At 62.5% G+C, this 26,103-nt stretch overlaps 7 pseudogenes; all 7 read left to right on the top strand.

The window, feature by feature from the left end:
* Positions 1–119, top strand: LOC142867601 (uncharacterized; annotated as a pseudogene).
* Positions 120–3,959: 3,840 nt separating this feature from the next.
* On the top strand, positions 3,960–4,078 carry LOC142867600 (uncharacterized; annotated as a pseudogene).
* A 3,836-nt stretch (positions 4,079–7,914) lies between these two features.
* LOC142867599 (uncharacterized) lies at positions 7,915–8,033 on the top strand (annotated as a pseudogene).
* Positions 8,034–11,869: 3,836 nt separating this feature from the next.
* Positions 11,870–11,988, top strand: LOC142867598 (uncharacterized; annotated as a pseudogene).
* A 3,840-nt stretch (positions 11,989–15,828) lies between these two features.
* Positions 15,829–15,947, top strand: LOC142867597 (uncharacterized; annotated as a pseudogene).
* A 3,840-nt stretch (positions 15,948–19,787) lies between these two features.
* LOC142867595 (uncharacterized) lies at positions 19,788–19,906 on the top strand (annotated as a pseudogene).
* A 3,840-nt stretch (positions 19,907–23,746) lies between these two features.
* On the top strand, positions 23,747–23,865 carry LOC142867594 (uncharacterized; annotated as a pseudogene).
* Positions 23,866–26,103: the final 2,238 nt, after the last annotated feature.

Raw genomic sequence — 26,103 nt, 5'->3', positions numbered from 1 at the left:
GTCCACGGCCACACCACCCCGAACGCGCCCGATCCCGTCTGGTCTCGGAAGCTAAGCAGGGTCGGGCCTGGTTAGAACTTGGATGGGAGACCGCCCGGGAATACCGGGTGCCGTAGGCTTCTTCTTTTTTTTTTTGCCTCTGGTTCTGTCGCGTTTCTGGGAGTGCGGGGGCGGCCCGGGGTGGGGGTGACCCCCACCCTCAGCGCCCGCCGCGGTGCCTGGCGCCCCAGCCCGCACCGTGGGGCCTCCTCTTGTCCCGAGCCGTGACACCGCCGCCACGCGGCAGCATGCGTGGCTTCTGGACTGTCAGGTCTCAGACCAAAGGTCTGCTCTGTGGGAGCCGACACGCTGGAGGAAACCTTGAGAGTCTGAGAGGGGAGGGAGTTCCAGAAGAAGGCCAGGATGTCATTTTGAGGGAGTATGTGACCAGAACTCCTCCCGTTGCTTTTGGGGTTCTATGGGCTACACGTAGGAATCTTTGGTGGTGGCACCTGATGTTCGGGGATCCGGAGTCACACCCAGACCTGCTCCACAGGCCTCCTTTTACTTTTCTCTTCGGATTCATTTTTTTTTTTTTTTTTTTGAGACAGAGTCTCGGTTTGTTGCCCAGGCTAGAGTGAGTGCCGTGGCGTCAGCCTAGCTCACAGCAACTTCAAACTCCTGGGCTCGAGTGATCCTTCTGCCTCAGCCTCCCGGGTAGCTGGGACTGCAGGCATGCGCCACCATGCCCCGCTAATTTTTTATATATATATCAGTTGGCCAATTAATTTCTTTCTATTTATAGTAGAGACGGGGTCTCGCTCTTGCTCAGGCTGGTTTTGAACTCCTGACCTTGAGCAATCCGCCCGCCTCGGCCTCCCAAGAGCTAGGATTACAGGCGTGAGCCACAGCGCCCGGCCGGATTCATTATTTTTAAAAAGTGTCTCTTATCTCTATTATTGCATTTTCTTTTCTCTCTCTTTTCAAGCAGATGATGGGAGTCCAAGTATTAAGGTGACATGTGTTGCCCGTGCCCCCCTCCCCCCCCCCGTGTTCTTATTCATTTACCTCTCATGTTGTTCCAGCATATTGTGGGGGCACCAATGTTAAGGTCGGGTGCGTTGCCCTCTCCCAGCCTCCCCCCTCGGGTCAGAGCTTCAAGTGCGCCCATCCCCCAGTCGGTGCGCACCCACCCCATTCCTAATGGATGTGTATGCCCATCCCCTCCCCCCACCCGCCCGACACCCACCCGAAGAAGGTGATTCCTCTGTGTCCACTTAGGTGTCCATCGGTTCGTACCCATTTGCTGGTGAGCGCGAGCACGTGGTGCTCGTGTGTCCATTCTTGGGATACTTGGCTTACTGGAACGGGTTCCAGCTCTGGCCAGGAGAACCACGAGAGGTGCCCCCTCACCGCTGCTCCTCATAGCCGAATAGCACTCCGTGGTGTCCACGCGCCACATTTTATTTACCCACTCGTGGGTCGATGGGCACTCGGGTGGCTTCCAGGTCTTTGCGATTGTGACTTGTGCCCTGACACTAACCCTAACCCTTACCCAGCCCGTCTCCTCCACGGCCCCTGCCTGACTGACTCCTTCCCGCCCGGCCTATCACCTGTCACCGTCCTCTGCCCCTGCCTGACACGCTCCTCCCCGCCCGGGCCGTCACCGTCCTCGGCCCCTGCCTGACGGGGCTCCTCCGTCGCCTGGGCCTTCCAAGGGCTTGGTGTGGACGCTGGTTCCAGGACGCCCTCCCAGGAACCCGGTAGCAGGGCGGCCGCAGCGTCTCGCGCAACCCAACCGTCCGCCGGCTGGCCGCCGTCGCTAAGTGGCCTGCGGGGGACGTGCTCCCGCTGTGCCGTGGGGGCCCAGCCTGGTGTCTTCTCTGAGGCCCCGCGGCTGCCGCTGCCCGCAAGGGGATAGCCGCGGAGGTGGGGGCCGCCTCCTCATGGGGACGTATACCCAGCTCTCCACGTCGGATTCCGGGGCTCTCTGTCCTGCCAGAAGGCCCAGCTGGCCTGCGGGTCCTCAGAGTGGCAAAAACATCCGAAAACTGAGATTGAGGGTCCGGTGGGTGTCTGCACTTTTGTGCTGGGCACCCCAGGGAGGCCCGGGGGCTGGCTGGACAACGCGGTCTGCTGGGCTGGGGGGGGGTTTGGAGGAGCAACTGATGCCCTTTGCACTTTGGGTAGCAAGTGTCTGAGGTGTCTCTGGGCCCTGTGCCATGTGGGGGCGGGGGCGGGGGCGGGGTTGGAGGAGGAGGAGGAGGAGGAGGAGGAGGAGGAGGAGGAGGAGGGGGTGGGAAGGGCCGTGGCCTGCAGTCGTGTTCCCCGGGGTGGCACAGCATGTGGCTTCTTCCACAGGCTGTTTGGCCTGGGCTCCCTGCACCTGGGCCTTTGGAGGACCGGCCCTGTGCTTGCCAACACTTCCTGCAGGGACCCAGAGCTGGGAGGTTGCATCTCTCAGCCCTGGGTCGGGCAGAGCCCCAGCGGGCCATGCCCACAACCTCTCTCAGCAGGGGTCCCCCAGAAGGCTCCTTTGGGACCAGGATTCTCTTGCGGGTGACTCTTTAAGGTCTGGCCCCTGGATGGAGGGGCACCAGGAGTAGAGGAGCAGGAAGGGGAAGGGGGTGGCCATGCGAGGGGACACTTTCAGGCCAAGTCCCAGCTTCAGTCTGATCCTCCTGGGAACGCCGGGGTGGACATCACACCTCCTGGTTGCCCCGCTCTGAGACAAGGAGCCGGGCTTCGCATTCCCACAGCAGCCAGTCGTGGGCTGAGGACACCTGGGGCGTTGGGAACTCCCTGGCTTCTCCTTGGTTTAACATCTGGAGCTGCTTGTGAATTGTGCCGCCACACACACCCGAGTGCAGGTGTCTTCTGCACAGACTGCGGGCCTCGCTCTTCTGAATGCCGCTAGCTCGCGACCCACCCACGGGTGAACCTGGTCAGGGTACTTTCTCTCAGGGGCAGACTCTGATCCGGGCGGGCTACCGGTGTCTCTGTTTGCTCCTTTCTTTCTTCCACTTCGGGAAAGGCTTCCTTACTGGGTGTGGAAATCTCCTATGCCTTTCCTCGCCTATTCCGTCAGCTCTAAAATTCTCTTTCGGTTGCCACCCTCACAGATGGATTAGGAAACTCTTTGCGGTGCACTCATTAGTGAAATGACCTCAATGACGCTGGAATCCAATATCTAATCGCCGATTTTTAGCGAGTCCACACGCCAGGGTGGTCGGGGTCCAATGCAGCCCCGGCCAGGCCCAGGCCCCTTGGACTGGGCCACAGGAGGACACAGAGGAGGGTCCCGGCCCCCACGGTAGGTAGAGGTGCGGGCAGTTCTCCAAGGGCTTGGGTGTTTTCCAGAGGGAGGAGATGGAGGGGACTGATTTCTTCAGCGCCCCACAAACCACGCCACCCCACCCCACCCATGGGACACATCCCGAGAGAGAGAGACGCCCCATACACTGGCTCCCCTCCCCCGTGCGCTGTGCCCCAGCCCTGGCCCGGGGGAATAGGCGGCCGCCGGGCAACAGGGCGGGGGGAGCAGCTGGAAGGGGTTGTGGGGGAGGGCGGCCCCTGGCTGGGGTCAAAGGGCGAGCGCCCCGCCCCTCCCGCCCGTGCGCAGTCAGCGGCCCCGGCGCGCTGGGGGTGGGGGGCGGGGAGGTGAAGGAGGCCAGGCAAGGAGAGGAGGGGGGCTTGAAGGGCTCCACCTTGGCGGGTCCAGCCGTGGAGGCGCATCTTGTGTGAGTGTGAGTGAGTGAGTGAGTGAGTGAGTGTGAGTGTGTGTGTATACAGAGACAGCCCCCAACCCCGGCCCGCCGCTCCCTGCCCGCCCCGCCTGTCACCCCCGTCCCTCGGAGCCCGCGGGACCCGGCCCGGCGAACTCAACAGGCCCGACCCGGCGCGGGGCCTGGGGCGGGAGGAGGCGGCGGGGAAGCGCAGAGAGGCTCGGCTTCTTGAGCGGGGCAGGGGTGCCCTCCGCCGTCCACGGCCACACCACCCCGAACGCGCCCGATCCCGTCTGGTCTCGGAAGCTAAGCAGGGTCGGGCCTGGTTAGAACTTGGATGGGAGACCGCCCGGGAATACCGGGTGCCGTAGGCTTCTTCTTTTTTTTTTTGCCTCTGGTTCTGTCGCGTTTCTGGGAGTGCGGGGGCGGCCCGGGGTGGGGGTGACCCCCACCCTCAGCGCCCGCCGCGGTGCCTGGCGCCCCAGCCCGCACCGTGGGGCCTCCTCTTGTCCCGAGCCGTGACACCGCCGCCACGCGGCAGCATGCGTGGCTTCTGGACTGTCAGGTCTCAGACCAAAGGTCTGCTCTGTGGGAGCCGACACGCTGGAGGAAACCTTGAGAGTCTGAGAGGGGAGGGAGTTCCAGAAGAAGGCCAGGATGTCATTTTGAGGGAGTATGTGACCAGAACTCCTCCCGTTGCTTTTGGGGTTCTATGGGCTACACGTAGGAATCTTTGGTGGTGGCACCTGATGTTCGGGGATCCGGAGTCACACCCAGACCTGCTCCACAGGCCTCCTTTTACTTTTCTCTTCGGATTCATTTTTTTTTTTTTTTTTTTGAGACAGAGTCTCGGTTTGTTGCCCAGGCTAGAGTGAGTGCCGTGGCGTCAGCCTAGCTCACAGCAACTTCAAACTCCTGGGCTCGAGTGATCCTTCTGCCTCAGCCTCCCGGGTAGCTGGGACTGCAGGCATGCGCCACCATGCCCCGCTAATTTTTTATATATATATCAGTTGGCCAATTAATTTCTTTCTATTTATAGTAGAGACGGGGTCTCGCTCTTGCTCAGGCTGGTTTTGAACTCCTGACCTTGAGCAATCCGCCCGCCTCGGCCTCCCAAGAGCTAGGATTACAGGCGTGAGCCACAGCGCCCGGCCGGATTCATTATTTTTAAAAAGTGTCTCTTATCTCTATTATTGCATTTTCTTTTCTCTCTCTTTTCAAGCAGATGATGGGAGTCCAAGTATTAAGGTGACATGTGTTGCCCGTGCCCCCCTCCCCCCCCCGTGTTCTTATTCATTTACCTCTCATGTTGTTCCAGCATATTGTGGGGGCACCAATGTTAAGGTCGGGTGCGTTGCCCTCTCCCAGCCTCCCCCCTCGGGTCAGAGCTTCAAGTGCGCCCATCCCCCAGTCGGTGCGCACCCACCCCATTCCTAATGGATGTGTATGCCCATCCCCTCCCCCCACCCGCCCGACACCCACCCGAAGAAGGTGATTCCTCTGTGTCCACTTAGGTGTCCATCGGTTCGTACCCATTTGCTGGTGAGCGCGAGCACGTGGTGCTCGTGTGTCCATTCTTGGGATACTTGGCTTACTGGAACGGGTTCCAGCTCTGGCCAGGAGAACCACGAGAGGTGCCCCCTCACCGCTGCTCCTCATAGCCGAATAGCACTCCGTGGTGTCCACGCGCCACATTTTATTTACCCACTCGTGGGTCGATGGGCACTCGGGTGGCTTCCAGGTCTTTGCGATTGTGACTTGTGCCCTGACACTAACCCTAACCCTTACCCAGCCCGTCTCCTCCACGGCCCCTGCCTGACTGACTCCTTCCCGCCCGGCCTATCACCTGTCACCGTCCTCTGCCCCTGCCTGACACGCTCCTCCCCGCCCGGGCCGTCACCGTCCTCGGCCCCTGCCTGACGGGGCTCCTCCGTCGCCTGGGCCTTCCAAGGGCTTGGTGTGGACGCTGGTTCCAGGACGCCCTCCCAGGAACCCGGTAGCAGGGCGGCCGCAGCGTCTCGCGCAACCCAACCGTCCGCCGGCTGGCCGCCGTCGCTAAGTGGCCTGCGGGGGACGTGCTCCCGCTGTGCCGTGGGGGCCCAGCCTGGTGTCTTCTCTGAGGCCCCGCGGCTGCCGCTGCCCGCAAGGGGATAGCCGCGGAGGTGGGGACCGCCTCCTCATGGGGACGTATACCCAGCTCTCCACGTCGGATTCCGGGGCTCTCTGTCCTGCCAGAAGGCCCAGCTGGCCTGCGGGTCCTCAGAGTGGCAAAAACATCCGAAAACTGAGATTGAGGGTCCGGTGGGTGTCTGCACTTTTGTGCTGGGCACCCCAGGGAGGCCCGGGGGCTGGCTGGACAACGCGGTCTGCTGGGCTGGGGGGGGGTTTGGAGGAGCAACTGATGCCCTTTGCACTTTGGGTAGCAAGTGTCTGAGGTGTCTCTGGGCCCTGTGCCATGTGGGGGCGGGGGCGGGGGCGGGGTTGGAGGAGGAGGAGGAGGAGGAGGAGGAGGAGGAGGAGGAGGGGGTGGGAAGGGCCGTGGCCTGCAGTCGTGTTCCCCGGGGTGGCACAGCATGTGGCTTCTTCCACAGGCTGTTTGGCCTGGGCTCCCTGCACCTGGGCCTTTGGAGGACCGGCCCTGTGCTTGCCAACACTTCCTGCAGGGACCCAGAGCTGGGAGGTTGCATCTCTCAGCCCTGGGTCGGGCAGAGCCCCAGCGGGCCATGCCCACAACCTCTCTCAGCAGGGGTCCCCCAGAAGGCTCCTTTGGGACCAGGATTCTCTTGCGGGTGACTCTTTAAGGTCTGGCCCCTGGATGGAGGGGCACCAGGAGTAGAGGAGCAGGAAGGGGAAGGGGGTGGCCATGCGAGGGGACACTTTCAGGCCAAGTCCCAGCTTCAGTCTGATCCTCCTGGGAACGCCGGGGTGGACATCACACCTCCTGGTTGCCCCGCTCTGAGACAAGGAGCCGGGCTTCGCATTCCCACAGCAGCCAGTCGTGGGCTGAGGACACCTGGGGCGTTGGGAACTCCCTGGCTTCTCCTTGGTTTAACATCTGGAGCTGCTTGTGAATTGTGCCGCCACACACACCCGAGTGCAGGTGTCTTCTGCACAGACTGCGGGCCTCGCTCTTCTGAATGCCGCTAGCTCGCGACCCACCCACGGGTGAACCTGGTCAGGGTACTTTCTCTCAGGGGCAGACTCTGATCCGGGCGGGCTACCGGTGTCTCTGTTTGCTCCTTTCTTTCTTCCACTTCGGGAAAGGCTTCCTTACTGGGTGTGGAAATCTCCTATGCCTTTCCTCGCCTATTCTGTCAGCTCTAAAATTCTCTTTCGGTTGCCACCCTCACAGATGGATTAGGAAACTCTTTGCGGTGCACTCATTAGTGAAATGACCTCAATGACGCTGGAATCCAATATCTAATCGCCGATTTTTAGCGAGTCCACACGCCAGGGTGGTCGGGGTCCAATGCAGCCCCGGCCAGGCCCAGGCCCCTTGGACTGGGCCACAGGAGGACACAGAGGAGGGTCCCGGCCCCCACGGTAGGTAGAGGTGCGGGCAGTTCTCCAAGGGCTTGGGTGTTTTCCAGAGGGAGGAGATGGAGGGGACTGATTTCTTCAGCGCCCCACAAACCACGCCACCCCACCCCACCCATGGGACACATCCCGAGAGAGAGAGACGCCCCATACACTGGCTCCCCTCCCCCGTGCGCTGTGCCCCAGCCCTGGCCCGGGGGAATAGGCGGCCGCCGGGCAACAGGGCGGGGGGAGCAGCTGGAAGGGGTTGTGGGGGAGGGCGGCCCCTGGCTGGGGTCAAAGGGCGAGCGCCCCGCCCCTCCCGCCCGTGCGCAGTCAGCGGCCCCGGCGCGCTGGGGGTGGGGGGCGGGGAGGTGAAGGAGGCCAGGCAAGGAGAGGAGGGGGGCTTGAAGGGCTCCACCTTGGCGGGTCCAGCCGTGGAGGCGCATCTTGTGTGAGTGTGAGTGAGTGAGTGAGTGAGTGAGTGTGAGTGTTTGTGTATACAGAGACAGCCCCCAACCCCGGCCCGCCGCTCCCTGCCCGCCCCGCCTGTCACCCCCGTCCCTCGGAGCCCGCGGGACCCGGCCCGGCGAACTCAACAGGCCCGACCCGGCGCGGGGCCTGGGGCGGGAGGAGGCGGCGGGGAAGCGCAGAGAGGCTCGGCTTCTTGAGCGGGGCAGGGGCGCCCTCCGCCGTCCACGGCCACACCACCCCGAACGCGCCCGATCCCGTCTGGTCTCGGAAGCTAAGCAGGGTCGGGCCTGGTTAGAACTTGGATGGGAGACCGCCCGGGAATACCGGGTGCCGTAGGCTTCTTCTTTTTTTTTTTGCCTCTGGTTCTGTCGCGTTTCTGGGAGTGCGGGGGCGGCCCGGGGTGGGGGTGACCCCCACCCTCAGCGCCCGCCGCGGTGCCTGGCGCCCCAGCCCGCACCGTGGGGCCTCCTCTTGTCCCGAGCCGTGACACCGCCGCCACGCGGCAGCATGCGTGGCTTCTGGACTGTCAGGTCTCAGACCAAAGGTCTGCTCTGTGGGAGCCGACACGCTGGAGGAAACCTTGAGAGTCTGAGAGGGGAGGGAGTTCCAGAAGAAGGCCAGGATGTCATTTTGAGGGAGTATGTGACCAGAACTCCTCCCGTTGCTTTTGGGGTTCTATGGGCTACACGTAGGAATCTTTGGTGGTGGCACCTGATGTTCGGGGATCCGGAGTCACACCCAGACCTGCTCCACAGGCCTCCTTTTACTTTTCTCTTCGGATTCATTTTTTTTTTTTTTTTTTGAGACAGAGTCTCGGTTTGTTGCCCAGGCTAGAGTGAGTGCCGTGGCGTCAGCCTAGCTCACAGCAACTTCAAACTCCTGGGCTCGAGTGATCCTTCTGCCTCAGCCTCCCGGGTAGCTGGGACTGCAGGCATGCGCCACCATGCCCCGCTAATTTTTTATATATATATCAGTTGGCCAATTAATTTCTTTCTATTTATAGTAGAGACGGGGTCTCGCTCTTGCTCAGGCTGGTTTTGAACTCCTGACCTTGAGCAATCCGCCCGCCTCGGCCTCCCAAGAGCTAGGATTACAGGCGTGAGCCACAGCGCCCGGCCGGATTCATTATTTTTAAAAAGTGTCTCTTATCTCTATTATTGCATTTTCTTTTCTCTCTCTTTTCAAGCAGATGATGGGAGTCCAAGTATTAAGGTGACATGTGTTGCCCGTGCCCCCCTCCCCCCCCCCGTGTTCTTATTCATTTACCTCTCATGTTGTTCCAGCATATTGTGGGGGCACCAATGTTAAGGTCGGGTGCGTTGCCCTCTCCCAGCCTCCCCCCTCGGGTCAGAGCTTCAAGTGCGCCCATCCCCCAGTCGGTGCGCACCCACCCCATTCCTAATGGATGTGTATGCCCATCCCCTCCCCCCACCCGCCCGACACCCACCCGAAGAAGGTGATTCCTCTGTGTCCACTTAGGTGTCCATCGGTTCGTACCCATTTGCTGGTGAGCGCGAGCACGTGGTGCTCGTGTGTCCATTCTTGGGATACTTGGCTTACTGGAACGGGTTCCAGCTCTGGCCAGGAGAACCACGAGAGGTGCCCCCTCACCGCTGCTCCTCATAGCCGAATAGCACTCCGTGGTGTCCACGCGCCACATTTTATTTACCCACTCGTGGGTCGATGGGCACTCGGGTGGCTTCCAGGTCTTTGCGATTGTGACTTGTGCCCTGACACTAACCCTAACCCTTACCCAGCCCGTCTCCTCCACGGCCCCTGCCTGACTGACTCCTTCCCGCCCGGCCTATCACCTGTCACCGTCCTCTGCCCCTGCCTGACACGCTCCTCCCCGCCCGGGCCGTCACCGTCCTCGGCCCCTGCCTGACGGGGCTCCTCCGTCGCCTGGGCCTTCCAAGGGCTTGGTGTGGACGCTGGTTCCAGGACGCCCTCCCAGGAACCCGGTAGCAGGGCGGCCGCAGCGTCTCGCGCAACCCAACCGTCCGCCGGCTGGCCGCCGTCGCTAAGTGGCCTGCGGGGGACGTGCTCCCGCTGTGCCGTGGGGGCCCAGCCTGGTGTCTTCTCTGAGGCCCCGCGGCTGCCGCTGCCCGCAAGGGGATAGCCGCGGAGGTGGGGACCGCCTCCTCATGGGGACGTATACCCAGCTCTCCACGTCGGATTCCGGGGCTCTCTGTCCTGCCAGAAGGCCCAGCTGGCCTGCGGGTCCTCAGAGTGGCAAAAACATCCGAAAACTGAGATTGAGGGTCCGGTGGGTGTCTGCACTTTTGTGCTGGGCACCCCAGGGAGGCCCGGGGGCTGGCTGGACAACGCGGTCTGCTGGGCTGGGGGGGGGTTTGGAGGAGCAACTGATGCCCTTTGCACTTTGGGTAGCAAGTGTCTGAGGTGTCTCTGGGCCCTGTGCCATGTGGGGGCGGGGGCGGGGGCGGGGTTGGAGGAGGAGGAGGAGGAAGAGGAGGAGGAGGAGGAGGAGGGGGTGGGAAGGGCCGTGGCCTGCAGTCGTGTTCCCCGGGGTGGCACAGCATGTGGCTTCTTCCACAGGCTGTTTGGCCTGGGCTCCCTGCACCTGGGCCTTTGGAGGACCGGCCCTGTGCTTGCCAACACTTCCTGCAGGGACCCAGAGCTGGGAGGTTGCATCTCTCAGCCCTGGGTCGGGCAGAGCCCCAGCGGGCCATGCCCACAACCTCTCTCAGCAGGGGTCCCCCAGAAGGCTCCTTTGGGACCAGGATTCTCTTGCGGGTGACTCTTTAAGGTCTGGCCCCTGGATGGAGGGGCACCAGGAGTAGAGGAGCAGGAAGGGGAAGGGGGTGGCCATGCGAGGGGACACTTTCAGGCCAAGTCCCAGCTTCAGTCTGATCCTCCTGGGAACGCCGGGGTGGACATCACACCTCCTGGTTGCCCCGCTCTGAGACAAGGAGCCGGGCTTCGCATTCCCACAGCAGCCAGTCGTGGGCTGAGGACACCTGGGGCGTTGGGAACTCCCTGGCTTCTCCTTGGTTTAACATCTGGAGCTGCTTGTGAATTGTGCCGCCACACACACCCGAGTGCAGGTGTCTTCTGCACAGACTGCGGGCCTCGCTCTTCTGAATGCCGCTAGCTCGCGACCCACCCACGGGTGAACCTGGTCAGGGTACTTTCTCTCAGGGGCAGACTCTGATCCGGGCGGGCTACCGGTGTCTCTGTTTGCTCCTTTCTTTCTTCCACTTCGGGAAAGGCTTCCTTACTGGGTGTGGAAATCTCCTATGCCTTTCCTCGCCTATTCTGTCAGCTCTAAAATTCTCTTTCGGTTGCCACCCTCACAGATGGATTAGGAAACTCTTTGCGGTGCACTCATTAGTGAAATGACCTCAATGACGCTGGAATCCAATATCTAATCGCCGATTTTTAGCGAGTCCACACGCCAGGGTGGTCGGGGTCCAATGCAGCCCCGGCCAGGCCCAGGCCCCTTGGACTGGGCCACAGGAGGACACAGAGGAGGGTCCCGGCCCCCACGGTAGGTAGAGGTGCGGGCAGTTCTCCAAGGGCTTGGGTGTTTTCCAGAGGGAGGAGATGGAGGGGACTGATTTCTTCAGCGCCCCACAAACCACGCCACCCCACCCCACCCATGGGACACATCCCGAGAGAGAGAGACGCCCCATACACTGGCTCCCCTCCCCCGTGCGCTGTGCCCCAGCCCTGGCCCGGGGGAATAGGCGGCCGCCGGGCAACAGGGCGGGGGGAGCAGCTGGAAGGGGTTGTGGGGGAGGGCGGCCCCTGGCTGGGGTCAAAGGGCGAGCGCCCCGCCCCTCCCGCCCGTGCGCAGTCAGCGGCCCCGGCGCGCTGGGGGTGGGGGGCGGGGAGGTGAAGGAGGCCAGGCAAGGAGAGGAGGGGGGCTTGAAGGGCTCCACCTTGGCGGGTCCAGCCGTGGAGGCGCATCTTGTGTGAGTGTGAGTGAGTGAGTGAGTGAGTGAGTGTGAGTGTGTGTGTATACAGAGACAGCCCCCAACCCCGGCCCGCCGCTCCCTGCCCGCCCCGCCTGTCACCCCCGTCCCTCGGAGCCCGCGGGACCCGGCCCGGCGAACTCAACAGGCCCGACCCGGCGCGGGGCCTGGGGCGGGAGGAGGCGGCGGGGAAGCGCAGAGAGGCTCGGCTTCTTGAGCGGGGCAGGGGCGCCCTCCGCCGTCCACGGCCACACCACCCCGAACGCGCCCGATCCCGTCTGGTCTCGGAAGCTAAGCAGGGTCGGGCCTGGTTAGAACTTGGATGGGAGACCGCCCGGGAATACCGGGTGCCGTAGGCTTCTTCTTTTTTTTTTTGCCTCTGGTTCTGTCGCGTTTCTGGGAGTGCGGGGGCGGCCCGGGGTGGGGGTGACCCCCACCCTCAGCGCCCGCCGCGGTGCCTGGCGCCCCAGCCCGCACCGTGGGGCCTCCTCTTGTCCCGAGCCGTGACACCGCCGCCACGCGGCAGCATGCGTGGCTTCTGGACTGTCAGGTCTCAGACCAAAGGTCTGCTCTGTGGGAGCCGACACGCTGGAGGAAACCTTGAGAGTCTGAGAGGGGAGGGAGTTCCAGAAGAAGGCCAGGATGTCATTTTGAGGGAGTATGTGACCAGAACTCCTCCCGTTGCTTTTGGGGTTCTATGGGCTACACGTAGGAATCTTTGGTGGTGGCACCTGATGTTCGGGGATCCGGAGTCACACCCAGACCTGCTCCACAGGCCTCCTTTTACTTTTCTCTTCGGATTCATTTTTTTTTTTTTTTTTTTGAGACAGAGTCTCGGTTTGTTGCCCAGGCTAGAGTGAGTGCCGTGGCGTCAGCCTAGCTCACAGCAACTTCAAACTCCTGGGCTCGAGTGATCCTTCTGCCTCAGCCTCCCGGGTAGCTGGGACTGCAGGCATGCGCCACCATGCCCCGCTAATTTTTTATATATATATCAGTTGGCCAATTAATTTCTTTCTATTTATAGTAGAGACGGGGTCTCGCTCTTGCTCAGGCTGGTTTTGAACTCCTGACCTTGAGCAATCCGCCCGCCTCGGCCTCCCAAGAGCTAGGATTACAGGCGTGAGCCACAGCGCCCGGCCGGATTCATTATTTTTAAAAAGTGTCTCTTATCTCTATTATTGCATTTTCTTTTCTCTCTCTTTTCAAGCAGATGATGGGAGTCCAAGTATTAAGGTGACATGTGTTGCCCGTGCCCCCCTCCCCCCCCCGTGTTCTTATTCATTTACCTCTCATGTTGTTCCAGCATATTGTGGGGGCACCAATGTTAAGGTCGGGTGCGTTGCCCTCTCCCAGCCTCCCCCCTCGGGTCAGAGCTTCAAGTGCGCCCATCCCCCAGTCGGTGCGCACCCACCCCATTCCTAATGGATGTGTATGCCCATCCCCTCCCCCCACCCGCCCGACACCCACCCGAAGAAGGTGATTCCTCTGTGTCCACTTAGGTGTCCATCGGTTCGTACCCATTTGCTGGTGAGCGCGAGCACGTGGTGCTCGTGTGTCCATTCTTGGGATACTTGGCTTACTGGAACGGGTTCCAGCTCTGGCCAGGAGAACCACGAGAGGTGCCCCCTCACCGCTGCTCCTCATAGCCGAATAGCACTCCGTGGTGTCCACGCGCCACATTTTATTTACCCACTCGTGGGTCGATGGGCACTCGGGTGGCTTCCAGGTCTTTGCGATTGTGACTTGTGCCCTGACACTAACCCTAACCCTTACCCAGCCCGTCTCCTCCACGGCCCCTGCCTGACTGACTCCTTCCCGCCCGGCCTATCACCTGTCACCGTCCTCTGCCCCTGCCTGACACGCTCCTCCCCGCCCGGGCCGTCACCGTCCTCGGCCCCTGCCTGACGGGGCTCCTCCGTCGCCTGGGCCTTCCAAGGGCTTGGTGTGGACGCTGGTTCCAGGACGCCCTCCCAGGAACCCGGTAGCAGGGCGGCCGCAGCGTCTCGCGCAACCCAACCGTCCGCCGGCTGGCCGCCGTCGCTAAGTGGCCTGCGGGGGACGTGCTCCCGCTGTGCCGTGGGGGCCCAGCCTGGTGTCTTCTCTGAGGCCCCGCGGCTGCCGCTGCCCGCAAGGGGATAGCCGCGGAGGTGGGGACCGCCTCCTCATGGGGACGTATACCCAGCTCTCCACGTCGGATTCCGGGGCTCTCTGTCCTGCCAGAAGGCCCAGCTGGCCTGCGGGTCCTCAGAGTGGCAAAAACATCCGAAAACTGAGATTGAGGGTCCGGTGGGTGTCTGCACTTTTGTGCTGGGCACCCCAGGGAGGCCCGGGGGCTGGCTGGACAACGCGGTCTGCTGGGCTGGGGGGGGGGTTTGGAGGAGCAACTGATGCCCTTTGCACTTTGGGTAGCAAGTGTCTGAGGTGTCTCTGGGCCCTGTGCCATGTGGGGGCGGGGGCGGGGGCGGGGTTGGAGGAGGAGGAGGAGGAGGAGGAGGAGGAGGAGGAGGAGGAGGGGGTGGGAAGGGCCGTGGCCTGCAGTCGTGTTCCCCGGGGTGGCACAGCATGTGGCTTCTTCCACAGGCTGTTTGGCCTGGGCTCCCTGCACCTGGGCCTTTGGAGGACCGGCCCTGTGCTTGCCAACACTTCCTGCAGGGACCCAGAGCTGGGAGGTTGCATCTCTCAGCCCTGGGTCGGGCAGAGCCCCAGCGGGCCATGCCCACAACCTCTCTCAGCAGGGGTCCCCCAGAAGGCTCCTTTGGGACCAGGATTCTCTTGCGGGTGACTCTTTAAGGTCTGGCCCCTGGATGGAGGGGCACCAGGAGTAGAGGAGCAGGAAGGGGAAGGGGGTGGCCATGCGAGGGGACACTTTCAGGCCAAGTCCCAGCTTCAGTCTGATCCTCCTGGGAACGCCGGGGTGGACATCACACCTCCTGGTTGCCCCGCTCTGAGACAAGGAGCCGGGCTTCGCATTCCCACAGCAGCCAGTCGTGGGCTGAGGACACCTGGGGCGTTGGGAACTCCCTGGCTTCTCCTTGGTTTAACATCTGGAGCTGCTTGTGAATTGTGCCGCCACACACACCCGAGTGCAGGTGTCTTCTGCACAGACTGCGGGCCTCGCTCTTCTGAATGCCGCTAGCTCGCGACCCACCCACGGGTGAACCTGGTCAGGGTACTTTCTCTCAGGGGCAGACTCTGATCCGGGCGGGCTACCGGTGTCTCTGTTTGCTCCTTTCTTTCTTCCACTTCGGGAAAGGCTTCCTTACTGGGTGTGGAAATCTCCTATGCCTTTCCTCGCCTATTCTGTCAGCTCTAAAATTCTCTTTCGGTTGCCACCCTCACAGATGGATTAGGAAACTCTTTGCGGTGCACTCATTAGTGAAATGACCTCAATGACGCTGGAATCCAATATCTAATCGCCGATTTTTAGCGAGTCCACACGCCAGGGTGGTCGGGGTCCAATGCAGCCCCGGCCAGGCCCAGGCCCCTTGGACTGGGCCACAGGAGGACACAGAGGAGGGTCCCGGCCCCCACGGTAGGTAGAGGTGCGGGCAGTTCTCCAAGGGCTTGGGTGTTTTCCAGAGGGAGGAGATGGAGGGGACTGATTTCTTCAGCGCCCCACAAACCACGCCACCCCACCCCACCCATGGGACACATCCCGAGAGAGAGAGACGCCCCATACACTGGCTCCCCTCCCCCGTGCGCTGTGCCCCAGCCCTGGCCCGGGGGAATAGGCGGCCGCCGGGCAACAGGGCGGGGGGAGCAGCTGGAAGGGGTTGTGGGGGAGGGCGGCCCCTGGCTGGGGTCAAAGGGCGAGCGCCCCGCCCCTCCCGCCCGTGCGCAGTCAGCGGCCCCGGCGCGCTGGGGGTGGGGGGCGGGGAGGTGAAGGAGGCCAGGCAAGGAGAGGAGGGGGGCTTGAAGGGCTCCACCTTGGCGGGTCCAGCCGTGGAGGCGCATCTTGTGTGAGTGTGAGTGAGTGAGTGAGTGAGTGAGTGTGAGTGTGTGTGTATACAGAGACAGCCCCCAACCCCGGCCCGCCGCTCCCTGCCCGCCCCGCCTGTCACCCCCGTCCCTCGGAGCCCGCGGGACCCGGCCCGGCGAACTCAACAGGCCCGACCCGGCGCGGGGCCTGGGGCGGGAGGAGGCGGCGGGGAAGCGCAGAGAGGCTCGGCTTCTTGAGCGGGGCAGGGGCGCCCTCCGCCGTCCACGGCCACACCACCCCGAACGCGCCCGATCCCGTCTGGTCTCGGAAGCTAAGCAGGGTCGGGCCTGGTTAGAACTTGGATGGGAGACCGCCCGGGAATACCGGGTGCCGTAGGCTTCTTCTTTTTTTTTTTGCCTCTGGTTCTGTCGCGTTTCTGGGAGTGCGGGGGCGGCCCGGGGTGGGGGTGACCCCCACCCTCAGCGCCCGCCGCGGTGCCTGGCGCCCCAGCCCGCACCGTGGGGCCTCCTCTTGTCCCGAGCCGTGACACCGCCGCCACGCGGCAGCATGCGTGGCTTCTGGACTGTCAGGTCTCAGACCAAAGGTCTGCTCTGTGGGAGCCGACACGCTGGAGGAAACCTTGAGAGTCTGAGAGGGGAGGGAGTTCCAGAAGAAGGCCAGGATGTCATTTTGAGGGAGTATGTGACCAGAACTCCTCCCGTTGCTTTTGGGGTTCTATGGGCTACACGTAGGAATCTTTGGTGGTGGCACCTGATGTTCGGGGATCCGGAGTCACACCCAGACCTGCTCCACAGGCCTCCTTTTACTTTTCTCTTCGGATTCATTTTTTTTTTTTTTTTTTTGAGACAGAGTCTCGGTTTGTTGCCCAGGCTAGAGTGAGTGCCGTGGCGTCAGCCTAGCTCACAGCAACTTCAAACTCCTGGGCTCGAGTGATCCTTCTGCCTCAGCCTCCCGGGTAGCTGGGACTGCAGGCATGCGCCACCATGCCCCGCTAATTTTTTATATATATATCAGTTGGCCAATTAATTTCTTTCTATTTATAGTAGAGACGGGGTCTCGCTCTTGCTCAGGCTGGTTTTGAACTCCTGACCTTGAGCAATCCGCCCGCCTCGGCCTCCCAAGAGCTAGGATTACAGGCGTGAGCCACAGCGCCCGGCCGGATTCATTATTTTTAAAAAGTGTCTCTTATCTCTATTATTGCATTTTCTTTTCTCTCTCTTTTCAAGCAGATGATGGGAGTCCAAGTATTAAGGTGACATGTGTTGCCCGTGCCCCCCTCCCCCCCCCGTGTTCTTATTCATTTACCTCTCATGTTGTTCCAGCATATTGTGGGGGCACCAATGTTAAGGTCGGGTGCGTTGCCCTCTCCCAGCCTCCCCCCTCGGGTCAGAGCTTCAAGTGCGCCCATCCCCCAGTCGGTGCGCACCCACCCCATTCCTAATGGATGTGTATGCCCATCCCCTCCCCCCACCCGCCCGACACCCACCCGAAGAAGGTGATTCCTCTGTGTCCACTTAGGTGTCCATCGGTTCGTACCCATTTGCTGGTGAGCGCGAGCACGTGGTGCTCGTGTGTCCATTCTTGGGATACTTGGCTTACTGGAACGGGTTCCAGCTCTGGCCAGGAGAACCACGAGAGGTGCCCCCTCACCGCTGCTCCTCATAGCCGAATAGCACTCCGTGGTGTCCACGCGCCACATTTTATTTACCCACTCGTGGGTCGATGGGCACTCGGGTGGCTTCCAGGTCTTTGCGATTGTGACTTGTGCCCTGACACTAACCCTAACCCTTACCCAGCCCGTCTCCTCCACGGCCCCTGCCTGACTGACTCCTTCCCGCCCGGCCTATCACCTGTCACCGTCCTCTGCCCCTGCCTGACACGCTCCTCCCCGCCCGGGCCGTCACCGTCCTCGGCCCCTGCCTGACGGGGCTCCTCCGTCGCCTGGGCCTTCCAAGGGCTTGGTGTGGACGCTGGTTCCAGGACGCCCTCCCAGGAACCCGGTAGCAGGGCGGCCGCAGCGTCTCGCGCAACCCAACCGTCCGCCGGCTGGCCGCCGTCGCTAAGTGGCCTGCGGGGGACGTGCTCCCGCTGTGCCGTGGGGGCCCAGCCTGGTGTCTTCTCTGAGGCCCCGCGGCTGCCGCTGCCCGCAAGGGGATAGCCGCGGAGGTGGGGACCGCCTCCTCATGGGGACGTATACCCAGCTCTCCACGTCGGATTCCGGGGCTCTCTGTCCTGCCAGAAGGCCCAGCTGGCCTGCGGGTCCTCAGAGTGGCAAAAACATCCGAAAACTGAGATTGAGGGTCCGGTGGGTGTCTGCACTTTTGTGCTGGGCACCCCAGGGAGGCCCGGGGGCTGGCTGGACAACGCGGTCTGCTGGGCTGGGGGGGGGGTTTGGAGGAGCAACTGATGCCCTTTGCACTTTGGGTAGCAAGTGTCTGAGGTGTCTCTGGGCCCTGTGCCATGTGGGGGCGGGGGCGGGGGCGGGGTTGGAGGAGGAGGAGGAGGAGGAGGAGGAGGAGGAGGAGGAGGAGGGGGTGGGAAGGGCCGTGGCCTGCAGTCGTGTTCCCCGGGGTGGCACAGCATGTGGCTTCTTCCACAGGCTGTTTGGCCTGGGCTCCCTGCACCTGGGCCTTTGGAGGACCGGCCCTGTGCTTGCCAACACTTCCTGCAGGGACCCAGAGCTGGGAGGTTGCATCTCTCAGCCCTGGGTCGGGCAGAGCCCCAGCGGGCCATGCCCACAACCTCTCTCAGCAGGGGTCCCCCAGAAGGCTCCTTTGGGACCAGGATTCTCTTGCGGGTGACTCTTTAAGGTCTGGCCCCTGGATGGAGGGGCACCAGGAGTAGAGGAGCAGGAAGGGGAAGGGGGTGGCCATGCGAGGGGACACTTTCAGGCCAAGTCCCAGCTTCAGTCTGATCCTCCTGGGAACGCCGGGGTGGACATCACACCTCCTGGTTGCCCCGCTCTGAGACAAGGAGCCGGGCTTCGCATTCCCACAGCAGCCAGTCGTGGGCTGAGGACACCTGGGGCGTTGGGAACTCCCTGGCTTCTCCTTGGTTTAACATCTGGAGCTGCTTGTGAATTGTGCCGCCACACACACCCGAGTGCAGGTGTCTTCTGCACAGACTGCGGGCCTCGCTCTTCTGAATGCCGCTAGCTCGCGACCCACCCACGGGTGAACCTGGTCAGGGTACTTTCTCTCAGGGGCAGACTCTGATCCGGGCGGGCTACCGGTGTCTCTGTTTGCTCCTTTCTTTCTTCCACTTCGGGAAAGGCTTCCTTACTGGGTGTGGAAATCTCCTATGCCTTTCCTCGCCTATTCCGTCAGCTCTAAAATTCTCTTTCGGTTGCCACCCTCACAGATGGATTAGGAAACTCTTTGCGGTGCACTCATTAGTGAAATGACCTCAATGACGCTGGAATCCAATATCTAATCGCCGATTTTTAGCGAGTCCACACGCCAGGGTGGTCGGGGTCCAATGCAGCCCCGGCCAGGCCCAGGCCCCTTGGACTGGGCCACAGGAGGACACAGAGGAGGGTCCCGGCCCCCACGGTAGGTAGAGGTGCGGGCAGTTCTCCAAGGGCTTGGGTGTTTTCCAGAGGGAGGAGATGGAGGGGACTGATTTCTTCAGCGCCCCACAAACCACGCCACCCCACCCCACCCATGGGACACATCCCGAGAGAGAGAGACGCCCCATACACTGGCTCCCCTCCCCCGTGCGCTGTGCCCCAGCCCTGGCCCGGGGGAATAGGCGGCCGCCGGGCAACAGGGCGGGGGGAGCAGCTGGAAGGGGTTGTGGGGGAGGGCGGCCCCTGGCTGGGGTCAAAGGGCGAGCGCCCCGCCCCTCCCGCCCGTGCGCAGTCAGCGGCCCCGGCGCGCTGGGGGTGGGGGGCGGGGAGGTGAAGGAGGCCAGGCAAGGAGAGGAGGGGGGCTTGAAGGGCTCCACCTTGGCGGGTCCAGCCGTGGAGGCGCATCTTGTGTGAGTGTGAGTGAGTGAGTGAGTGAGTGAGTGTGAGTGTGTGTGTATACAGAGACAGCCCCCAACCCCGGCCCGCCGCTCCCTGCCCGCCCCGCCTGTCACCCCCGTCCCTCGGAGCCCGCGGGACCCGGCCCGGCGAACTCAACAGGCCCGACCCGGCGCGGGGCCTGGGGCGGGAGGAGGCGGCGGGGAAGCGCAGAGAGGCTCGGCTTCTTGAGCGGGGCAGGGGCGCCCTCCGCCGTCCACGGCCACACCACCCCGAACGCGCCCGATCCCGTCTGGTCTCGGAAGCTAAGCAGGGTCGGGCCTGGTTAGAACTTGGATGGGAGACCGCCCGGGAATACCGGGTGCCGTAGGCTTCTTCTTTTTTTTTTTGCCTCTGGTTCTGTCGCGTTTCTGGGAGTGCGGGGGCGGCCCGGGGTGGGGGTGACCCCCACCCTCAGCGCCCGCCGCGGTGCCTGGCGCCCCAGCCCGCACCGTGGGGCCTCCTCTTGTCCCGAGCCGTGACACCGCCGCCACGCGGCAGCATGCGTGGCTTCTGGACTGTCAGGTCTCAGACCAAAGGTCTGCTCTGTGGGAGCCGACACGCTGGAGGAAACCTTGAGAGTCTGAGAGGGGAGGGAGTTCCAGAAGAAGGCCAGGATGTCATTTTGAGGGAGTATGTGACCAGAACTCCTCCCGTTGCTTTTGGGGTTCTATGGGCTACACGTAGGAATCTTTGGTGGTGGCACCTGATGTTCGGGGATCCGGAGTCACACCCAGACCTGCTCCACAGGCCTCCTTTTACTTTTCTCTTCGGATTCATTTTTTTTTTTTTTTTTTTGAGACAGAGTCTCGGTTTGTTGCCCAGGCTAGAGTGAGTGCCGTGGCGTCAGCCTAGCTCACAGCAACTTCAAACTCCTGGGCTCGAGTGATCCTTCTGCCTCAGCCTCCCGGGTAGCTGGGACTGCAGGCATGCGCCACCATGCCCCGCTAATTTTTTATATATATATCAGTTGGCCAATTAATTTCTTTCTATTTATAGTAGAGACGGGGTCTCGCTCTTGCTCAGGCTGGTTTTGAACTCCTGACCTTGAGCAATCCGCCCGCCTCGGCCTCCCAAGAGCTAGGATTACAGGCGTGAGCCACAGCGCCCGGCCGGATTCATTATTTTTAAAAAGTGTCTCTTATCTCTATTATTGCATTTTCTTTTCTCTCTCTTTTCAAGCAGATGATGGGAGTCCAAGTATTAAGGTGACATGTGTTGCCCGTGCCCCCCTCCCCCCCCCGTGTTCTTATTCATTTACCTCTCATGTTGTTCCAGCATATTGTGGGGGCACCAATGTTAAGGTCGGGTGCGTTGCCCTCTCCCAGCCTCCCCCCTCGGGTCAGAGCTTCAAGTGCGCCCATCCCCCAGTCGGTGCGCACCCACCCCATTCCTAATGGATGTGTATGCCCATCCCCTCCCCCCACCCGCCCGACACCCACCCGAAGAAGGTGATTCCTCTGTGTCCACTTAGGTGTCCATCGGTTCGTACCCATTTGCTGGTGAGCGCGAGCACGTGGTGCTCGTGTGTCCATTCTTGGGATACTTGGCTTACTGGAACGGGTTCCAGCTCTGGCCAGGAGAACCACGAGAGGTGCCCCCTCACCGCTGCTCCTCATAGCCGAATAGCACTCCGTGGTGTCCACGCGCCACATTTTATTTACCCACTCGTGGGTCGATGGGCACTCGGGTGGCTTCCAGGTCTTTGCGATTGTGACTTGTGCCCTGACACTAACCCTAACCCTTACCCAGCCCGTCTCCTCCACGGCCCCTGCCTGACTGACTCCTTCCCGCCCGGCCTATCACCTGTCACCGTCCTCTGCCCCTGCCTGACACGCTCCTCCCCGCCCGGGCCGTCACCGTCCTCGGCCCCTGCCTGACGGGGCTCCTCCGTCGCCTGGGCCTTCCAAGGGCTTGGTGTGGACGCTGGTTCCAGGACGCCCTCCCAGGAACCCGGTAGCAGGGCGGCCGCAGCGTCTCGCGCAACCCAACCGTCCGCCGGCTGGCCGCCGTCGCTAAGTGGCCTGCGGGGGACGTGCTCCCGCTGTGCCGTGGGGGCCCAGCCTGGTGTCTTCTCTGAGGCCCCGCGGCTGCCGCTGCCCGCAAGGGGATAGCCGCGGAGGTGGGGACCGCCTCCTCATGGGGACGTATACCCAGCTCTCCACGTCGGATTCCGGGGCTCTCTGTCCTGCCAGAAGGCCCAGCTGGCCTGCGGGTCCTCAGAGTGGCAAAAACATCCGAAAACTGAGATTGAGGGTCCGGTGGGTGTCTGCACTTTTGTGCTGGGCACCCCAGGGAGGCCCGGGGGCTGGCTGGACAACGCGGTCTGCTGGGCTGGGGGGGGGGTTTGGAGGAGCAACTGATGCCCTTTGCACTTTGGGTAGCAAGTGTCTGAGGTGTCTCTGGGCCCTGTGCCATGTGGGGGCGGGGGCGGGGGCGGGGTTGGAGGAGGAGGAGGAGGAGGAGGAGGAGGAGGAGGAGGAGGAGGGGGTGGGAAGGGCCGTGGCCTGCAGTCGTGTTCCCCGGGGTGGCACAGCATGTGGCTTCTTCCACAGGCTGTTTGGCCTGGGCTCCCTGCACCTGGGCCTTTGGAGGACCGGCCCTGTGCTTGCCAACACTTCCTGCAGGGACCCAGAGCTGGGAGGTTGCATCTCTCAGCCCTGGGTCGGGCAGAGCCCCAGCGGGCCATGCCCACAACCTCTCTCAGCAGGGGTCCCCCAGAAGGCTCCTTTGGGACCAGGATTCTCTTGCGGGTGACTCTTTAAGGTCTGGCCCCTGGATGGAGGGGCACCAGGAGTAGAGGAGCAGGAAGGGGAAGGGGGTGGCCATGCGAGGGGACACTTTCAGGCCAAGTCCCAGCTTCAGTCTGATCCTCCTGGGAACGCCGGGGTGGACATCACACCTCCTGGTTGCCCCGCTCTGAGACAAGGAGCCGGGCTTCGCATTCCCACAGCAGCCAGTCGTGGGCTGAGGACACCTGGGGCGTTGGGAACTCCCTGGCTTCTCCTTGGTTTAACATCTGGAGCTGCTTGTGAATTGTGCCGCCACACACACCCGAGTGCAGGTGTCTTCTGCACAGACTGCGGGCCTCGCTCTTCTGAATGCCGCTAGCTCGCGACCCACCCACGGGTGAACCTGGTCAGGGTACTTTCTCTCAGGGGCAGACTCTGATCCGGGCGGGCTACCGGTGTCTCTGTTTGCTCCTTTCTTTCTTCCACTTCGGGAAAGGCTTCCTTACTGGGTGTGGAAATCTCCTATGCCTTTCCTCGCCTATTCCGTCAGCTCTAAAATTCTCTTTCGGTTGCCACCCTCACAGATGGATTAGGAAACTCTTTGCGGTGCACTCATTAGTGAAATGACCTCAATGACGCTGGAATCCAATATCTAATCGCCGATTTTTAGCGAGTCCACACGCCAGGGTGGTCGGGGTCCAATGCAGCCCCGGCCAGGCCCAGGCCCCTTGGACTGGGCCACAGGAGGACACAGAGGAGGGTCCCGGCCCCCACGGTAGGTAGAGGTGCGGGCAGTTCTCCAAGGGCTTGGGTGTTTTCCAGAGGGAGGAGATGGAGGGGACTGATTTCTTCAGCGCCCCACAAACCACGCCACCCCACCCCACCCATGGGACACATCCCGAGAGAGAGAGACGCCCCATACACTGGCTCCCCTCCCCCGTGCGCTGTGCCCCAGCCCTGGCCCGGGGGAATAGGCGGCCGCCGGGCAACAGGGCGGGGGGAGCAGCTGGAAGGGGTTGTGGGGGAGGGCGGCCCCTGGCTGGGGTCAAAGGGCGAGCGCCCCGCCCCTCCCGCCCGTGCGCAGTCAGCGGCCCCGGCGCGCTGGGGGTGGGGGGCGGGGAGGTGAAGGAGGCCAGGCAAGGAGAGGAGGGGGGCTTGAAGGGCTCCACCTTGGCGGGTCCAGCCGTGGAGGCGCATCTTGTGTGAGTGTGAGTGAGTGAGTGAGTGAGTGAGTGTGAGTGTGTGTGTATACAGAGACAGCCCCCAACCCCGGCCCGCCGCTCCCTGCCCGCCCCGCCTGTCACCCCCGTCCCTCGGAGCCCGCGGGACCCGGCCCGGCGAACTCAACAGGCCCGACCCGGCGCGGGGCCTGGGGCGGGAGGAGGCGGCGGGGAAGCGCAGAGAGGCTCGGCTTCTTGAGCGGGGCAGGGGCGCCCTCCGCCGTCCACGGCCACACCACCCCGAACGCGCCCGATCCCGTCTGGTCTCGGAAGCTAAGCAGGGTCGGGCCTGGTTAGAACTTGGATGGGAGACCGCCCGGGAATACCGGGTGCCGTAGGCTTCTTCTTTTTTTTTTTGCCTCTGGTTCTGTCGCGTTTCTGGGAGTGCGGGGGCGGCCCGGGGTGGGGGTGACCCCCACCCTCAGCGCCCGCCGCGGTGCCTGGCGCCCCAGCCCGCACCGTGGGGCCTCCTCTTGTCCCGAGCCGTGACACCGCCGCCACGCGGCAGCATGCGTGGCTTCTGGACTGTCAGGTCTCAGACCAAAGGTCTGCTCTGTGGGAGCCGACACGCTGGAGGAAACCTTGAGAGTCTGAGAGGGGAGGGAGTTCCAGAAGAAGGCCAGGATGTCATTTTGAGGGAGTATGTGACCAGAACTCCTCCCGTTGCTTTTGGGGTTCTATGGGCTACACGTAGGAATCTTTGGTGGTGGCACCTGATGTTCGGGGATCCGGAGTCACACCCAGACCTGCTCCACAGGCCTCCTTTTACTTTTCTCTTCGGATTCATTTTTTTTTTTTTTTTTTGAGACAGAGTCTCGGTTTGTTGCCCAGGCTAGAGTGAGTGCCGTGGCGTCAGCCTAGCTCACAGCAACTTCAAACTCCTGGGCTCGAGTGATCCTTCTGCCTCAGCCTCCCGGGTAGCTGGGACTGCAGGCATGCGCCACCATGCCCCGCTAATTTTTTATATATATATCAGTTGGCCAATTAATTTCTTTCTATTTATAGTAGAGACGGGGTCTCGCTCTTGCTCAGGCTGGTTTTGAACTCCTGACCTTGAGCAATCCGCCCGCCTCGGCCTCCCAAGAGCTAGGATTACAGGCGTGAGCCACAGCGCCCGGCCGGATTCATTATTTTTAAAAAGTGTCTCTTATCTCTATTATTGCATTTTCTTTTCTCTCTCTTTTCAAGCAGATGATGGGAGTCCAAGTATTAAGGTGACATGTGTTGCCCGTGCCCCCCTCCCCCCCCCCGTGTTCTTATTCATTTACCTCTCATGTTGTTCCAGCATATTGTGGGGGCACCAATGTTAAGGTCGGGTGCGTTGCCCTCTCCCAGCCTCCCCCCTCGGGTCAGAGCTTCAAGTGCGCCCATCCCCCAGTCGGTGCGCACCCACCCCATTCCTAATGGATGTGTATGCCCATCCCCTCCCCCCACCCGCCCGACACCCACCCGAAGAAGGTGATTCCTCTGTGTCCACTTAGGTGTCCATCGGTTCGTACCCATTTGCTGGTGAGCGCGAGCACGTGGTGCTCGTGTGTCCATTCTTGGGATACTTGGCTTACTGGAACGGGTTCCAGCTCTGGCCAGGAGAACCACGAGAGGTGCCCCCTCACCGCTGCTCCTCATAGCCGAATAGCACTCCGTGGTGTCCACGCGCCACATTTTATTTACCCACTCGTGGGTCGATGGGCACTCGGGTGGCTTCCAGGTCTTTGCGATTGTGACTTGTGCCCTGACACTAACCCTAACCCTTACCCAGCCCGTCTCCTCCACGGCCCCTGCCTGACTGACTCCTTCCCGCCCGGCCTATCACCTGTCACCGTCCTCTGCCCCTGCCTGACACGCTCCTCCCCGCCCGGGCCGTCACCGTCCTCGGCCCCTGCCTGACGGGGCTCCTCCGTCGCCTGGGCCTTCCAAGGGCTTGGTGTGGACGCTGGTTCCAGGACGCCCTCCCAGGAACCCGGTAGCAGGGCGGCCGCAGCGTCTCGCGCAACCCAACCGTCCGCCGGCTGGCCGCCGTCGCTAAGTGGCCTGCGGGGGACGTGCTCCCGCTGTGCCGTGGGGGCCCAGCCTGGTGTCTTCTCTGAGGCCCCGCGGCTGCCGCTGCCCGCAAGGGGATAGCCGCGGAGGTGGGGACCGCCTCCTCATGGGGACGTATACCCAGCTCTCCACGTCGGATTCCGGGGCTCTCTGTCCTGCCAGAAGGCCCAGCTGGCCTGCGGGTCCTCAGAGTGGCAAAAACATCCGAAAACTGAGATTGAGGGTCCGGTGGGTGTCTGCAGTTTTGTGCTGGGCACCCCAGGGAGGCCCGGGGGCTGGCTGGACAACGCGGTCTGCTGGGCTGGGGGGGGGGTTTGGAGGAGCAACTGATGCCCTTTGCACTTTGGGTAGCAAGTGTCTGAGGTGTCTCTGGGCCCTGTGCCATGTGGGGGCGGGGGCGGGGGCGGGGTTGGAGGAGGAGGAGGAGGAGGAGGAGGAGGAGGAGGAGGAGGGGGTGGGAAGGGCCGTGGCCTGCAGTCGTGTTCCCCGGGGTGGCACAGCATGTGGCTTCTTCCACAGGCTGTTTGGCCTGGGCTCCC

This window comes from Microcebus murinus, unplaced genomic scaffold (genome assembly GCF_040939455.1).
Source record: "Microcebus murinus isolate Inina unplaced genomic scaffold, M.murinus_Inina_mat1.0 scaf018_hap2_Mmur4.0, whole genome shotgun sequence".
Classification (NCBI taxonomy): domain Eukaryota; kingdom Metazoa; phylum Chordata; class Mammalia; order Primates; family Cheirogaleidae; genus Microcebus; species Microcebus murinus.
This window is presented reverse-complemented; position numbering and strand designations above follow the sequence as displayed.